Source organism: Psittacula echo (assembly GCF_963264785.1).
Source record: "Psittacula echo genome assembly, chromosome: Z".
Lineage (NCBI taxonomy): Eukaryota > Metazoa > Chordata > Aves > Psittaciformes > Psittacidae > Psittacula > Psittacula echo.
In genome coordinates, this window is record NC_137742.1 from 106,545,983 (window position 1) to 106,558,895 (window position 12,913).

The window sequence follows — 12,913 nt, forward strand, 5'->3', positions numbered from 1 at the left end:
GCATTGCTACTAATACCTTTAAATAATCAGGTTTTGGCCAAATGCCTTTAAGAGAGGTCCTCCTTCCCCTCTACTCTGCCCTGGTGAGACCGCATCTGGAATATTGTGTCCAGTTTTGGGCCCCTCAGTTCAAGAAGGACAGGGACCTGCTGGAGAGAGTCCAGCGCAGGGCAACTAAGATGATTAAGGGAGTGGAGCATCTCCCTTATGAGGAAAGGCTGAGGGAGCTGGGTCTCTATAGTTTGGAGAAGAGGAGACTGAGGGGGGACCTTATTAGTGTATATAAATATATAAAGGGGGAGTGTTACGAGGATGGAGCCAGGCTCTTCTCAATGGCAAACAATGATAGGACAAGGGGTAATGGGTATAAACTGGAACACAAGAGGTTCCACTTAAACTTGAGAAGAAACTTCTTCTCAGTGAGGGTGACAGAACATTGGAACAGGCTGCCCAGGGGGGTTGTGGAGTCTCCTTCTCTGGAGACATTCAAAACCCGCCTGGACACATTCCTATGTAACCTTATCTAGGTGTTCCTGCTCTGGCAGGGGGATTGGACTAGATGATCTTTTGAGGTCCCTTCCAATCTCTAACATACTGTGATACTGTGTGATACTGTGAAGTAATTAATGATTTCAAGTCTACAAACACACCTAATGATAAATAAAACAGCCAACATTTTTATTAAATCAAGAGTACCAGCTGAATGTTGCCCTCTTAGGACAAAAAAGAAGGCAGATTCATTAGATTGTTATATTTAAAGTCAGACAACTTGCAGCAAATATTTTAATAAGGAAACCTAGCCAAACAAAGTCATCTGCAGTTGCATACTTGGAACTTCAGTTGCCACCACCAGTGTGCTATTACAGGCACAGCATGCATGGTCGTGAAACAATGCAAGTACAATCGAAGTGCACAAGTGGCCTCTGTGTGTATTTGTGGGCAAATGGGAGTCTTTGGAAATCTGGAACCAGCTTCTTAGTCATTTAACAATTGAGAGCAAAAAGCATTAATGTTGCCCCACTGCTATTCACCAGTGTGTAATTCATGTAACTGATGATTTAGTCCTACTCACACACCATGGACTCTAATGGTAAATGCTATTGCTGTGTAAAAAAAAAAAAACAACAACAAAACAAAACAAAGGGGACTCTCTGAATTTGTATTGTGACTGCAGCTTGAGGGCACAGTCCATCTCCTCCTCTTTCAGATCTGGCCACATGCACAGTGTATTCAAGCTATATGGAATGGTTTTCACCACCTAATACCTACTCGCACAGTACACTGAGATGTGTAAGATAATGCACTATGAAGAATTCTTGCTATATGCAGCAAATATTCCTTGCTAGTGTGTCTGATACACATATAGGGAAGATACAGCCCAGATTGCCTCCTGCTCAGATACAGCCATTCAACTTGTAACACTACATACATGATCCTGTGCATTCACGAGCAACTGCAAAATTATGGGTGGGATGAGGGATAAAGAAAGAGGCCTCATTTGGCCTATAGGGGGAAGATGTTTTAAACATTTGTCACACAGTTGTTAAGGTCACTTTTTCTTTTTTTCTTCTAATTCTCCTCTCTCTTCCTTTTAGAACCGCTGGCAAACACACAATGAAAAAACGGCTCCAATGGATCTAGCTGATTGTTTTGTCTTCAGGACGATAATACGCTCCAGTACTGGAAAAAATCTTTTATTCTTTTTGCTTTGAATTACAATAGAAGGCAATTTTTGTTCATAACATTAATTTGGTGCCCAAAGTTTGCATCTTGCTTGAGCAGTCTGAAGAGAGCATTCAGTTCCATCGACAGTCTCAAGCCTTTCAATACTTACCAAAAAAATAGGAGAAAAATTCCTTAATTGCTTGACTCTGTATTACAGATCATAGTATAAACACCCTTAAACATCAAAAGAAATACAGTAGCAAAAGCAATAGCCTATTACATTCATTTTTTTTTTGTCAGGAGCTATTGCTTATAATGACATTTTGCAGTTACATATTGCAAAATACATGTTGCTTCATCTTCATCATCCCTGAAATCACTTCTGAAGAACTTGAAGTGTCGTATGAGCTACAAATACCAATGAATCTTGCAGGAACTCTGTAGATTGCACAGCCATGCTCAGTCACCCTGTGTTATCACTGGCAAAACAAACTGGTGATCCATGAGACTTCATCATAGTCTGGATGTAACTTAAAGTTTCTGATGCTAATTGGTCTCCTGTGGATTTCTGCTTGTTTCTTTCAGGTAAAAAAAAACCCAAGCATCTTGATCTGGAGCGTGTAGGCAACTTCTTCCATTCCAAGAAAAGATGAACTGCAATTAACTTCTTGGATACCTTTAAAATCTCCAAGGTATCAAGTATCCCAGGAGTGCCAGAGAAAAGGAACACAAACCCTGGAGAACCAGAACTACAAGTGACCTTGAACCAGTGATGCCAAAGAGACTTCTATTCTCAAGGGGGAAATGAGAGTTTATTCTTTGGCTTCAATCCCATGCATACTCTCACAGTCACAAAAGAGAGATGTCAGAAAACAAGAGAAAAATTCACATTCAACACAAGGAATCGATGATATGGCAGTTCAGTTCTGATCCTTCCTTCCTAGCTCTAACCCAAAGGAAGGAAAAAAAACTCCAAAGATTTGGGGTGAATAAAAAAGTGAAAAGAAAAAAAAAAATCTACAGCACGTACTAATGTACTACACAAGAAATGTCACGGAGGTTAAAAAAAATGTAGGCAAGTGAAAAAATAACCTTTTATATGGCCTAAACAAACCCAAAGCTTAATAGAAAACTTCAGGGCTTTGGGAGAACTTTGCAGTGACTGCAATGCACAAAGTTCTAAGAAGATGAAGAATTCCATGTGGTAAAACATCAGGAGCTTACACAAAGAAAAAAAAAACAAACAGCAAATAGGCTCAAAATGATCTGGCTGCACCTGCTGGACATTACTCAGGCAAAAAGTATCTTTTAAATATTTAGAAAACAGCCATCAACCTTTTCAAGTTACACTGGAAATCTACTAGTTGCTGCAGCTCATTAACATAAGCTTTTTAGTCTTCCCCCAGCAAATTAAAGGGTAACTAAACTTCTTTAGGGTACCTCAACTTTTGAAAAATTAAGCCCTACACTACTGAGTAATTTCTCATGAACAGCATGATTCCTAGACACAGAAAAGGTAATAAATCATGTCCACAGAGTAATGGTGCAGCTACAGAACAATTCTAATGAGAAATGGCAAGCACTGAAATAGATATAGGCTCTAATTTAGAGGAATAACTTCCAAGTGCAAGATACGCCATACAGTCTGGATAAGTCTATCCAGTCCAACAGTTTGGTCTCCTGCTGAGATCAGATCTTACTAGGAACTGGCCTATGCCTGCTTTAGAAGGATGAGAACCTGACATTTAACACATCACTCATTTCGACCTTGGCTGAAACTCACCTGCACAGTAAAGGGGTCTATAAGGCACTCTCAGTCTCCCCAACTGACCCTGGCATGATACATTTCAATATTGCCTACCTCACACAGCACAACATTACTGTAGGACCAGATCATCTCAACCTTAACAATCACTATATAAACTTTTTCTCCCCTTCTTTCTATATATTTAGTGACAGAAAACTTAAATCCAGTAAGTTACGAAACACTCCTGCAAGTGCTGACTTCTTCCTCCCCTTCTATTTTATTCTTTTCCAAACAGCTAAGTCTAAGGATAATGCTCCCAGGCAGTGGCACTGAGCTAAGGATAGGTTAACAAATCTGAGATCATGTGTAGTATTGTAATGCATCTCTGTCAAGCAGCTGACAGCAGATAGCTGAACAGATCAATTGTGACATTTCATTTACATCAAAGTGATGAGATTTCTAGATAACACTGTTTACCATTTGTCTACATGGCTTAACAAGAACGTTTAAGTCCTTCCTCCAGGTTACTTTGCCTCTCATGAGGCCAAGAGAGCACCTGCTGCCCGTCCACAATCATTCACTCCACCCCAAGTCTGCCACTCACAGAAATGACATTAAGAAGCTGTCTCAATACTTTCAATATAAATTCCTTATTTTTTTTTTAACCCCAGCACCCTCCCACTCCTCCACAGCCTCCAACAAAGACTCCTCTGGAAACTGAACAGAAAAATCATTCTCCTCACTCTGCTTTCCCTGAAATTCAGTGATCTTATAACTAATGCAGTAAGTTCCTTGTAAAGCCTCCTGATTTCAACAGTCAGCCACAAAAGCTACCCTTGGATTCAAGAAGCTCCAGCTCCTCATTTACAATATGCTTTCTCACTACTACTAGGAGCTCAGCAGAGAACACTAAGACACCTCTTACACCTGCCAAAAGCTCTTGTGTCTATGGCAGTTTGCTCAGGTAGAAGGAATTGTAAGTCAGTTGGCATCTGCCATAATGTAGAAGAGTAGCCTTGGCTGTGTCGTAATGCCAATAGGAATGAAATCAGTAAAATCAAATTCTTGTCACTGAAGTGATGCAATAGGCCTTTCAGTAGAAATACATACAGATCCGTTGCAGAAGGAAGGGATATTTCTAAAAAGGCTACTTCTCAGAAAAAAACCAAACTTTACATAATCCAGAGTTTGCTCCAAAACACATAGCACAATTGTCCTTGCTGACTTGAAACAGGACCGGCTTCAAACCAAACCCTTCAGAAAAAGGCTCTCCTGTGCCAGCAACATGCTTTTGTTTGAGAAGATGAAAATACCAAAGTGCTCTCTGCTTTGTGCTGTCTTGTTCCTTTCCTGCTTCAGAAAATCTTTTCAGCTTCACGTTTGAAAAATCACCACAAGAATGTGCATGCAGAGCTGTACTAACGTGTTCATTTGTAACCATTGTTTCCAATTTCACCATTCTAAATACCACAAATAACAACTGCTGTTAAGAATATATTCGGCTTTTTTCTTTGCTTCTCCACTTATGTTTCCAAAGTTAAAAGGCAATAACACCATTCCTCCAGCTACCCTTCTGCCCTTCACAGTCACTGACTGAAATATGATCACTTTCAGTACAATTTTGCACTACATTGATTCAAGTGTTTGAAAGGTAAAACATACAAGCAATTCAAATCATGGCACTGGAATTAAGGAAGCACTCACAGTCAGTCACACAAGCAGCAGCCTCCAGTTACTCACACACACTGTTGGAAACCTTTCCAATCACAAAATCAGTCACTGCCATCCTTTCAGGCCTTGTGCGAGCTGGCCTCTCAGCTACTGATTTTTATTTTCCTCTCACACTTTCAGCAGACAGTTGCCGTCGCAGCACAACAAGTATCAAGTACTGCGCTCGCTGTTCCTTGCTAGTAACAGTCTTTACAGGACCATAAAAAATAAAAACAAAAAAACATTGTTAAGTAAGAATACTCCTTGACATTACTATTCCCCACTAATAACCAGAACACTATATTAAGGAAATTCTAGATCAAGTAAATAGTCATCTGTCCTACAATAAAGCCTGGTATGTGCTATGTTCACCTGCTGATTTAGATCTCTGACATTTTGCTTTGACGTCATTCACAAACACAGGAATAACTTCAACCATTCAGGCTTAGTCTCAACACAAACTCTGCTTTGAAAAGGATTCAGAGTAAAAGAGTCTGTGTACAAGAGCTGGTTGTTTTGCAAACTCTTCTCAGTAATCAAATACTCAGAGAAGTCACTTGCACTTCTTTAGGTGGATGTTTAAGTGTCTGTCAAAAAATTGCATCCACTTCTGATGTGCAGAAGATCTCCAGCTAAATTTATAATGGCTTTCATCAAGTTGGAAGAAAGATGCAGGAATTGAAAAAACAGAACGCCATTTCCAGAAAAGCTTGTCTAAAAGAAAATTTTTACCACATGCCAGTGGAATTGCAGAAAGCAGCTAAAAACAGGCACAAAGCTTTCCACAACAAGGAACGAGAAGGCAGTTTTTAAAAGTTTATCTCTCTAAAGCAGATAGTTTAAGAACAGTTGGGTGTGAATTGGAAGCCTTGTATTAGGACCCCAGTGGTATGCCTAAGCACAGTGATCCTTTTTTTCCATCTGAAGTCAGTATCATAGTACAAACCTCTAGTAAAAATAGAAATCCAGAGGATGTTTGGTGCAGCCATTTCCACTCACAGAACAGCAAGTAACTAACTTCTAGTGCTTCTTTGCAAAGCTTCTATCAGAACTCAGGAAGTTTTGCTTCTGAACCACCTTGCTACCTTAAATCAACAGCCAAAAGACTCCAGAGTGTTAATTTTAAACAACCATACTGAAGGTTCTCTGCACACAGAAAAAGCTCCAGAATTAAAAATACAAAACCATCAATTTTGCAGTTCTGCTATTTGATGAGTGATAAATTAATCTCCAGATGCACTGTAGAGACAGCTATAGCATAAACCCAGATACACTGATTATCATCACTAGACTAAAAAAACCCAGCATCAAGTCCTGGCATTGTAAAGCAAAAATCACTCAGAAAAAAGCAAGCAAATAATACTGTTGATAAAAGAGCCAGGATATACATGGTTTGGATTTCATATCAGGTGAGATCAGGGGTATTTTGTCACTGAAGAGTAGTAAGGCAGTGCCAGCCACACGTACATCAAGATCTTCTGAACGTGAGAAATTAGGCGAATAGCTAAAATGCTGGGCTGAATGCTGGAAAAGACTGCAGAAATATTCTGCAGAGGTAAGCAAGATACACCTGGCAAGAACCTCCACATACAGTCCATGAAAATGGGGGAACAAAATGCTCCCTGGCTCTTGTTCAGCCACAAAAGCAGGAAGAGGAAAACTTTACAAAAGTTTCTCTAAAATGAATCTAGTGAAGAAAAGCTCTGATGAAATTCTGCATTGACCATCACCCACTGAAAAGTGCACTGAAAAAAGTTCAATGCCCCTCAGCAGTGAATGGCAGCTTTCTACCTGGCTTACCAAGACAAACAATCACTGATAGCCACAGTAAGAACTTCCTCACAGAACAGGATGACCAGTCAGCCATTTGGCAACTTGCACCAATGTTTTCAGGCCTTAAGACTGATAATTCTGTATAAAACAAACCCAGGAACAAGGTCAGTCCATGATCAAATCTGGAGCAAACTGTTCTTTCTACAGCAAGAGAGGCCAAGGAAAAAGCAATTCAAGCTGTACCAATTCTGTAAAGTGGTGCTGAGAATTAACCAGGACCCTGAAGCTGAAGCTCCCCACACTGGGCTTCTTGGGGACTTCAGCTGGAACTGGGAACAGGAACCTACCAAGAAAATATCCAGAACAAAGCCATTTAGACAAAACGGGCATTTCTTTTAAATTCTGCACAGCCCCAGACAATGCCACTGAGCATGCAATGAGAGTGCTGCAAAGAATCAGGTCTCTGAAAAGAAGCATTCAGGACCTAATTCAGAGGCATACTTACTTACTTACTTACGTAAGTTCGATGAGCCAGAAAGCACAGGTACTACTTAAACCTGAAACTAAAATGAGGACACAAATGAAAGGTGAGCCACAAATATAAAGACAATAGCAGGAGGGCCTGCTAGCTCTTGCTATCACAACTCAGCCCAGGGAGAAGGTGTAAACAAACCTGTTTGTAATGTCAGAGACTATATATAGTTTACTATTCTAGTTTCTGGGATATGAACTGTCTGAAAGGATACTCAGCAGAATATATTTAGACCGCAAACCACTATACACTGGTGCAAAATTTAAAGCAGTGCATATGACATCTTTCTCTTGAGTTCCCACAAAACCTGGGAAGACAATATTAACAATCAAGATACTCAGAAATTTTCCAGCCCTGTATTTTATTAAAACTCCTAATCTTTTAAAACAGCTTACTACTTCCATTGATCTATTTTTTTATTGTTCAGATTGTCCGCCTTTCTACTAGCTCTCCGGAGCAGGCCGCCCTTAGCCTGCCAAGGCTCTGGATCCATGGATGGTAGTTTGGGCCTCTGCAGTATGCAGCCTGCCCCAGAGCCTGGGATCCCAGATCTGTCTGCTGAGTAGAGGAGTGAGTCCCCAGGTAAATGTCAAAGCTGTTCAGCTCATGGGAAGGAAAAGCTGGAAGGAAGTAAAGGCAACTTGGTTGGCACATGTTAGAACAGTTCTATCACTGCCTCTCCTAACAAAGAGTCCAATTAATATGAAAAACCACAAAATACCTCATCTGTAGCTACAGGTATGAACTACGCCCTTCACAGACCATCTGAGCAGTAACAAACTTCCAAGCAACTTGTAAAAACACTCAGGCCACTGTTTACAGAGCTGCCTAGTGTTAGGAGTCCTCCCATAACACCATGATCAGCTGAGCCAGCCACTTACATGAGTACAAGCAACCAGATCATCAAGTACTATACCGGAAAAAGACTGTGGTTAACAAACATGCAAACAACACGTTCCACACTGCAACCACTGACATCAGAAGTGTATATACTCATCAGCTCCTGCTGGAATAGGCTCAAACCCACCTCACAGGCTCCCATTCCACATGGGAGAAGGGAGCTATCACTAGGGTTAATATTAAACTTACAGATTAGACCAATTCTCATCAATTTTAGTAAGAACTGCACACAAGGTCCAAGACAGTATTTATCATTATATGTATCTTTACTGGTCCTACCCTGCAAAAGCATCATTCCTTTTATAATGTTCCATGAATTTCAGTGCTAACTTATGAACAAAACAAAGAATGATTTTCACAGACATAAACATAATGGGTGTGGCAAACTGGCCAGAGTGATGCAATCCAATGCAAGACATCCAAAACAAAGTTATTTTTGATTCTTAGCTCACTGAGGACTAAGAAAGCCAATAAATCAAACTAAATCTAAGATAGCTTTTACCTGTGGGTGACCTTAATGTGTTGTCAGAAGAGAAGTAGCATTATCATTAGTTTTACAGAAAGGGAAATTGAGTACAAAAGAATTACCCATTCACCCAGCAGATCAATTACAGAGAAACAAGATACTCTGAATCTTATTATAGCCTTCATATTACTACAAAATACTAACTGATCTCACAAAGCCAAGCCATAGAATACCACGTAGACAGATAACTGAGGCATGACTAGGGAAAAAAAAAAAAAAAAAAATGGAAAAAAACCCTGGCTCATTTGCTAAAGCTACCTTCTGTAGTCCTTCTTGAAATATCCTTCATTTGCACTCCTCCAGCAAAAAGCAAAAGAGCAAAAAAGCCTATTTCAGGCTTTAATCTGGCTTTAATATCTTTAACAAAAACCTGAACATCAACAATTTAAACACATATCTGTTCAGCACAAACAACAGTTTAGTAGTATATTAAAATTAATAGACCAAAATGTTTTTCTGCTATGCTGCCATAAATTGACAATAAATTATGTGGCCACAAGCGTATGAAATGTTGCTAGTCTTCTGAGCCATTCTGTTTCTTATGTGATAAATTATAGCAAAAGAATAATGCTATACTCTTGGCTATATTTAAATCCAGTACATGACATGACATTAGACGAATGTAAGGCTTTGGAACAATATCTTGCTTCTTGAAATTAGTAGAAATTTTGTCCTTTTCTTCAGCTGGGCCAGAATTGGGTTTGTTACTGTTGGTTTAGTTCATCTACTCCACTGGCCCTTTAAAGGACAAAGGTGATTACAAATACACACTATTGTTGAAGAAAATACATATAGAAATACTTTGTTCAAAATTTTGAAAGAGAATGGTCTTAAAACGACAATCTGATCCACTCTCATTTAAAATACAATTCCTACAGCTTTTTTTATTACTTGAACACTATTATATCCACATGGCATTTTTTTTTAAGATTGCTTAAGTCTATTTTCTGTTTCTGTCTTTTCAGCAACTCAAGAAGTAAGCAAATGCAAACAAACCAAAGAAAAGAGAAATTGCATTTCCCCAGACTTCCTACCACTGTAGCAACTGAAACTTAACTCCAAATACGTGTTTAAAACATGGTGTGATTTGATGAATGGCTTACAGTAGTTGAAAAGTAGATTCCTACTCCTGTTCCACCAGTGACATCTCTATGCCTCTCTCCTCTTACACAGTTTGTGGTCTGTTGATCCGTGGTTAAGCTTTCAGACTCATTCTCTTTCATTCTGTTTCCTCAGACCTTTGCACTATTTTTTGATCCTACAACTGTAATTCTTAGCCAAGAGCACACGTTTCAGGTGCTGAGTGCCCACTGCTCTAGTCGATTGCACTGCTTTTACCACAAATCAAATGGCTTATGCAGAATTTTGCTCTTTACTAAATCAACTCAGCCCAACAGTTCATTTTCTTGAAACTCTCAGACATATGACAACTAAAGTAAAAAGCTGTAAGAATCAACCTCCACATAATTCGAATGACAGTCTGGCATCCTATACTACAAATACACCACTTAGAATAGAAGTTTTAGTGTGCCAAGGCTCTCACAAAAAATAAATTTCTTTACAAAGGCAAATCCTTCACTCATCATTTCAGAAACACCTCTGACATTGGCAGGTGCTTTGCAAACCAAGAGACTACTCAACCTGGCCAAGAATGTCAGACACATACAGCTCTTTTCAAAAGTCACAGAAAACAATACTGCACCATCTAGAAAGTTTTTACTTCCTAACTAGGCTCACAACAAAACACTACGGAGTCCCTTACCGTAAACCTCTTTATGTAATCAGAAACACAAAATCCTCCCATGCTCAAATGAAGGGACCTGTGCAGGGAAGATTCTTGATATAAAGTTCCCATCCTATTTGGCTTGTACAGTGGTCACCCAGCTACCCTGCAGCCTTTTACTGAGTAAAGCTGCACAGCCTCCCTGGATCTTGCTAGAACTCTGCTTGTGTGATAAACCAGGCATTTCATCTTATCTAACACTGCACCAGGCATTTCAATAATTTCACTTTCTTATCAGTAATACTAAGCTCTATCTGTATTCCAGCAGCTCACTTCCTGAACTAGTGATAACAGCTACTGTAAGGTATGGAAACAATGGGAGACGACAGCCAAGCCTCTTGAGTCATTAAGAGTTCCTCTTTGCATTTCTCTGTTCCTTTGCTTATTTTTGCTCAGTTTAATTTTGCTTTAGCTGTAACTCCAGGACAGCATGTTTGCTTCAGCCAAGCACTGACAAAACTGTCATTTGACTGTTCTTTTTTTCAATGACACTGACTACTGCTGCACGATGTTTGCCTTAACATAACATGATTATTTTTAATTTCTTTTATTTCCAATTTCTTCAGCATAGGAACAGAGGGACCAAAAGAATGAACAAAAAAAGGACAAATACTCCTCCTCCACCAGAAGTCACGTACCCATTTATGCCTTGAAGCACTGTTTCTACAGCCTGATGCTGCGCACACTGAGCCATTTACTTCAGTTTGCAAAATACCTTTCAATCAAACAGAAGTCTTCACACAAGTCTCCTACAAAGTCCATCCAGGGGTTCACAAAAAATATGCCTACACTGAGAATCTCTTAATTTTTTTTCTACCTACTAGGCAGACATAATGCATGTAAATAATGTCCCTCCTCATGCATTTGGTCCTCAACTAATGAATTCCTTTTTATTTTGCCCTGTGTAAAATACATATAATCCTTGAGTTCTTATCTAAATGATCATGTCAGTGGAGTATAAATATACAAAGACAACAGATACCAAGACGCTGGATGACCTAAGAAGGAAACCAAGTTCTGGAAATGTAGATGCAAAGCAATTTTTCATCTTTGCTGTGCACTCCTTTCCCACTTTGCCAACAAGCTGCATTAGAATTAGCCCTGTTTGATTACTAGCTACAACTGATCTAACATGAATCACATCAGGTGTGGGTATACAAAATGACAGCCACTCACTATGGACCAGAGGTCTCTGAGCAGCTGGACAAGCACCTTAGACAGCAGTATGTGGGTGGGCTAAGCATGGGCCATGTCTTCACTGCATAAATCAAAACCAAAAGTGTGTTTCACCACAGGATGAGTGCACATGCACTCTCCCCTAAAACAATCAAGGGAGCAATGGAGGTAAGATACTGTACCTTTATCATTATGATCTAAGAGAGTCAGGTCCAGAGGTGTCGTACAGATCTGGCTAGCCCTCTCACAGTGAAAATGAGTGCTTTGTTTCCACTTGGGTTTGTTCCGCAAGATAACTAATATGCTGTTAAAAACAAACAAAAAAAACAAAACAATGTGAGTACAAACAAAACCAGTGAGTTAAGGCGAATGAGAACCTACAGGGCAAAAGCCAGGGAGGAGATGGCCATGCATGCTGTGCTGCAGGTGTTTTTTACTGCCTGGCATGAATGTTTTTCAGGCCATTCACCAAACAACTGAAAAGACTAGGGGTGGCCTGTGGTACATGGGGATTTGATGGTAGCTCATAGAGGTGAGAGCTCTATCAAGAGGTTTAGTAGTCTAACATCCTTATAAAGGGACACAGGCCACCTGAAGCTGCCCGAGACATTACACGTAGACCTCCACAAATGTGAGGCCAGTCTCAACTGCCAGACTTCTGCCTAATTTGACTCCATCTGTGTGCCTTGGCTTTTCAACTGTAAATGAGTTAAACTCTCCCTAGCTCACAGAATATTTTCAGAGCCTTACAATCTATTATTACTATTCCCTCTTTTAAAAGGTAAACCCAGTTCATAAATTCTAGGTCAAACTGTCCCAAAAATTTTAAGATGCATCAGCTAGCTCCACAGAATGGTGGAGGAAAACTGGTGTCTCCAGGCATTAAGCAATGAGACTGCTGCTGAGCCATTTTGCCTGGACAGGATAAAACACCTGGATGCTTTATGGCAGCAGCTCCAGCAGTATTGCTGGCATTTGCACAAGGAACACTATCCAGCCACTCTCAGCTGGAGAGGAGACTATCCACATGGGCATCAAGCTCTTGAACTCAGCCATAAGCTTTTATTAACATGTAACTGATTGTATGAATTAGAGACCCCT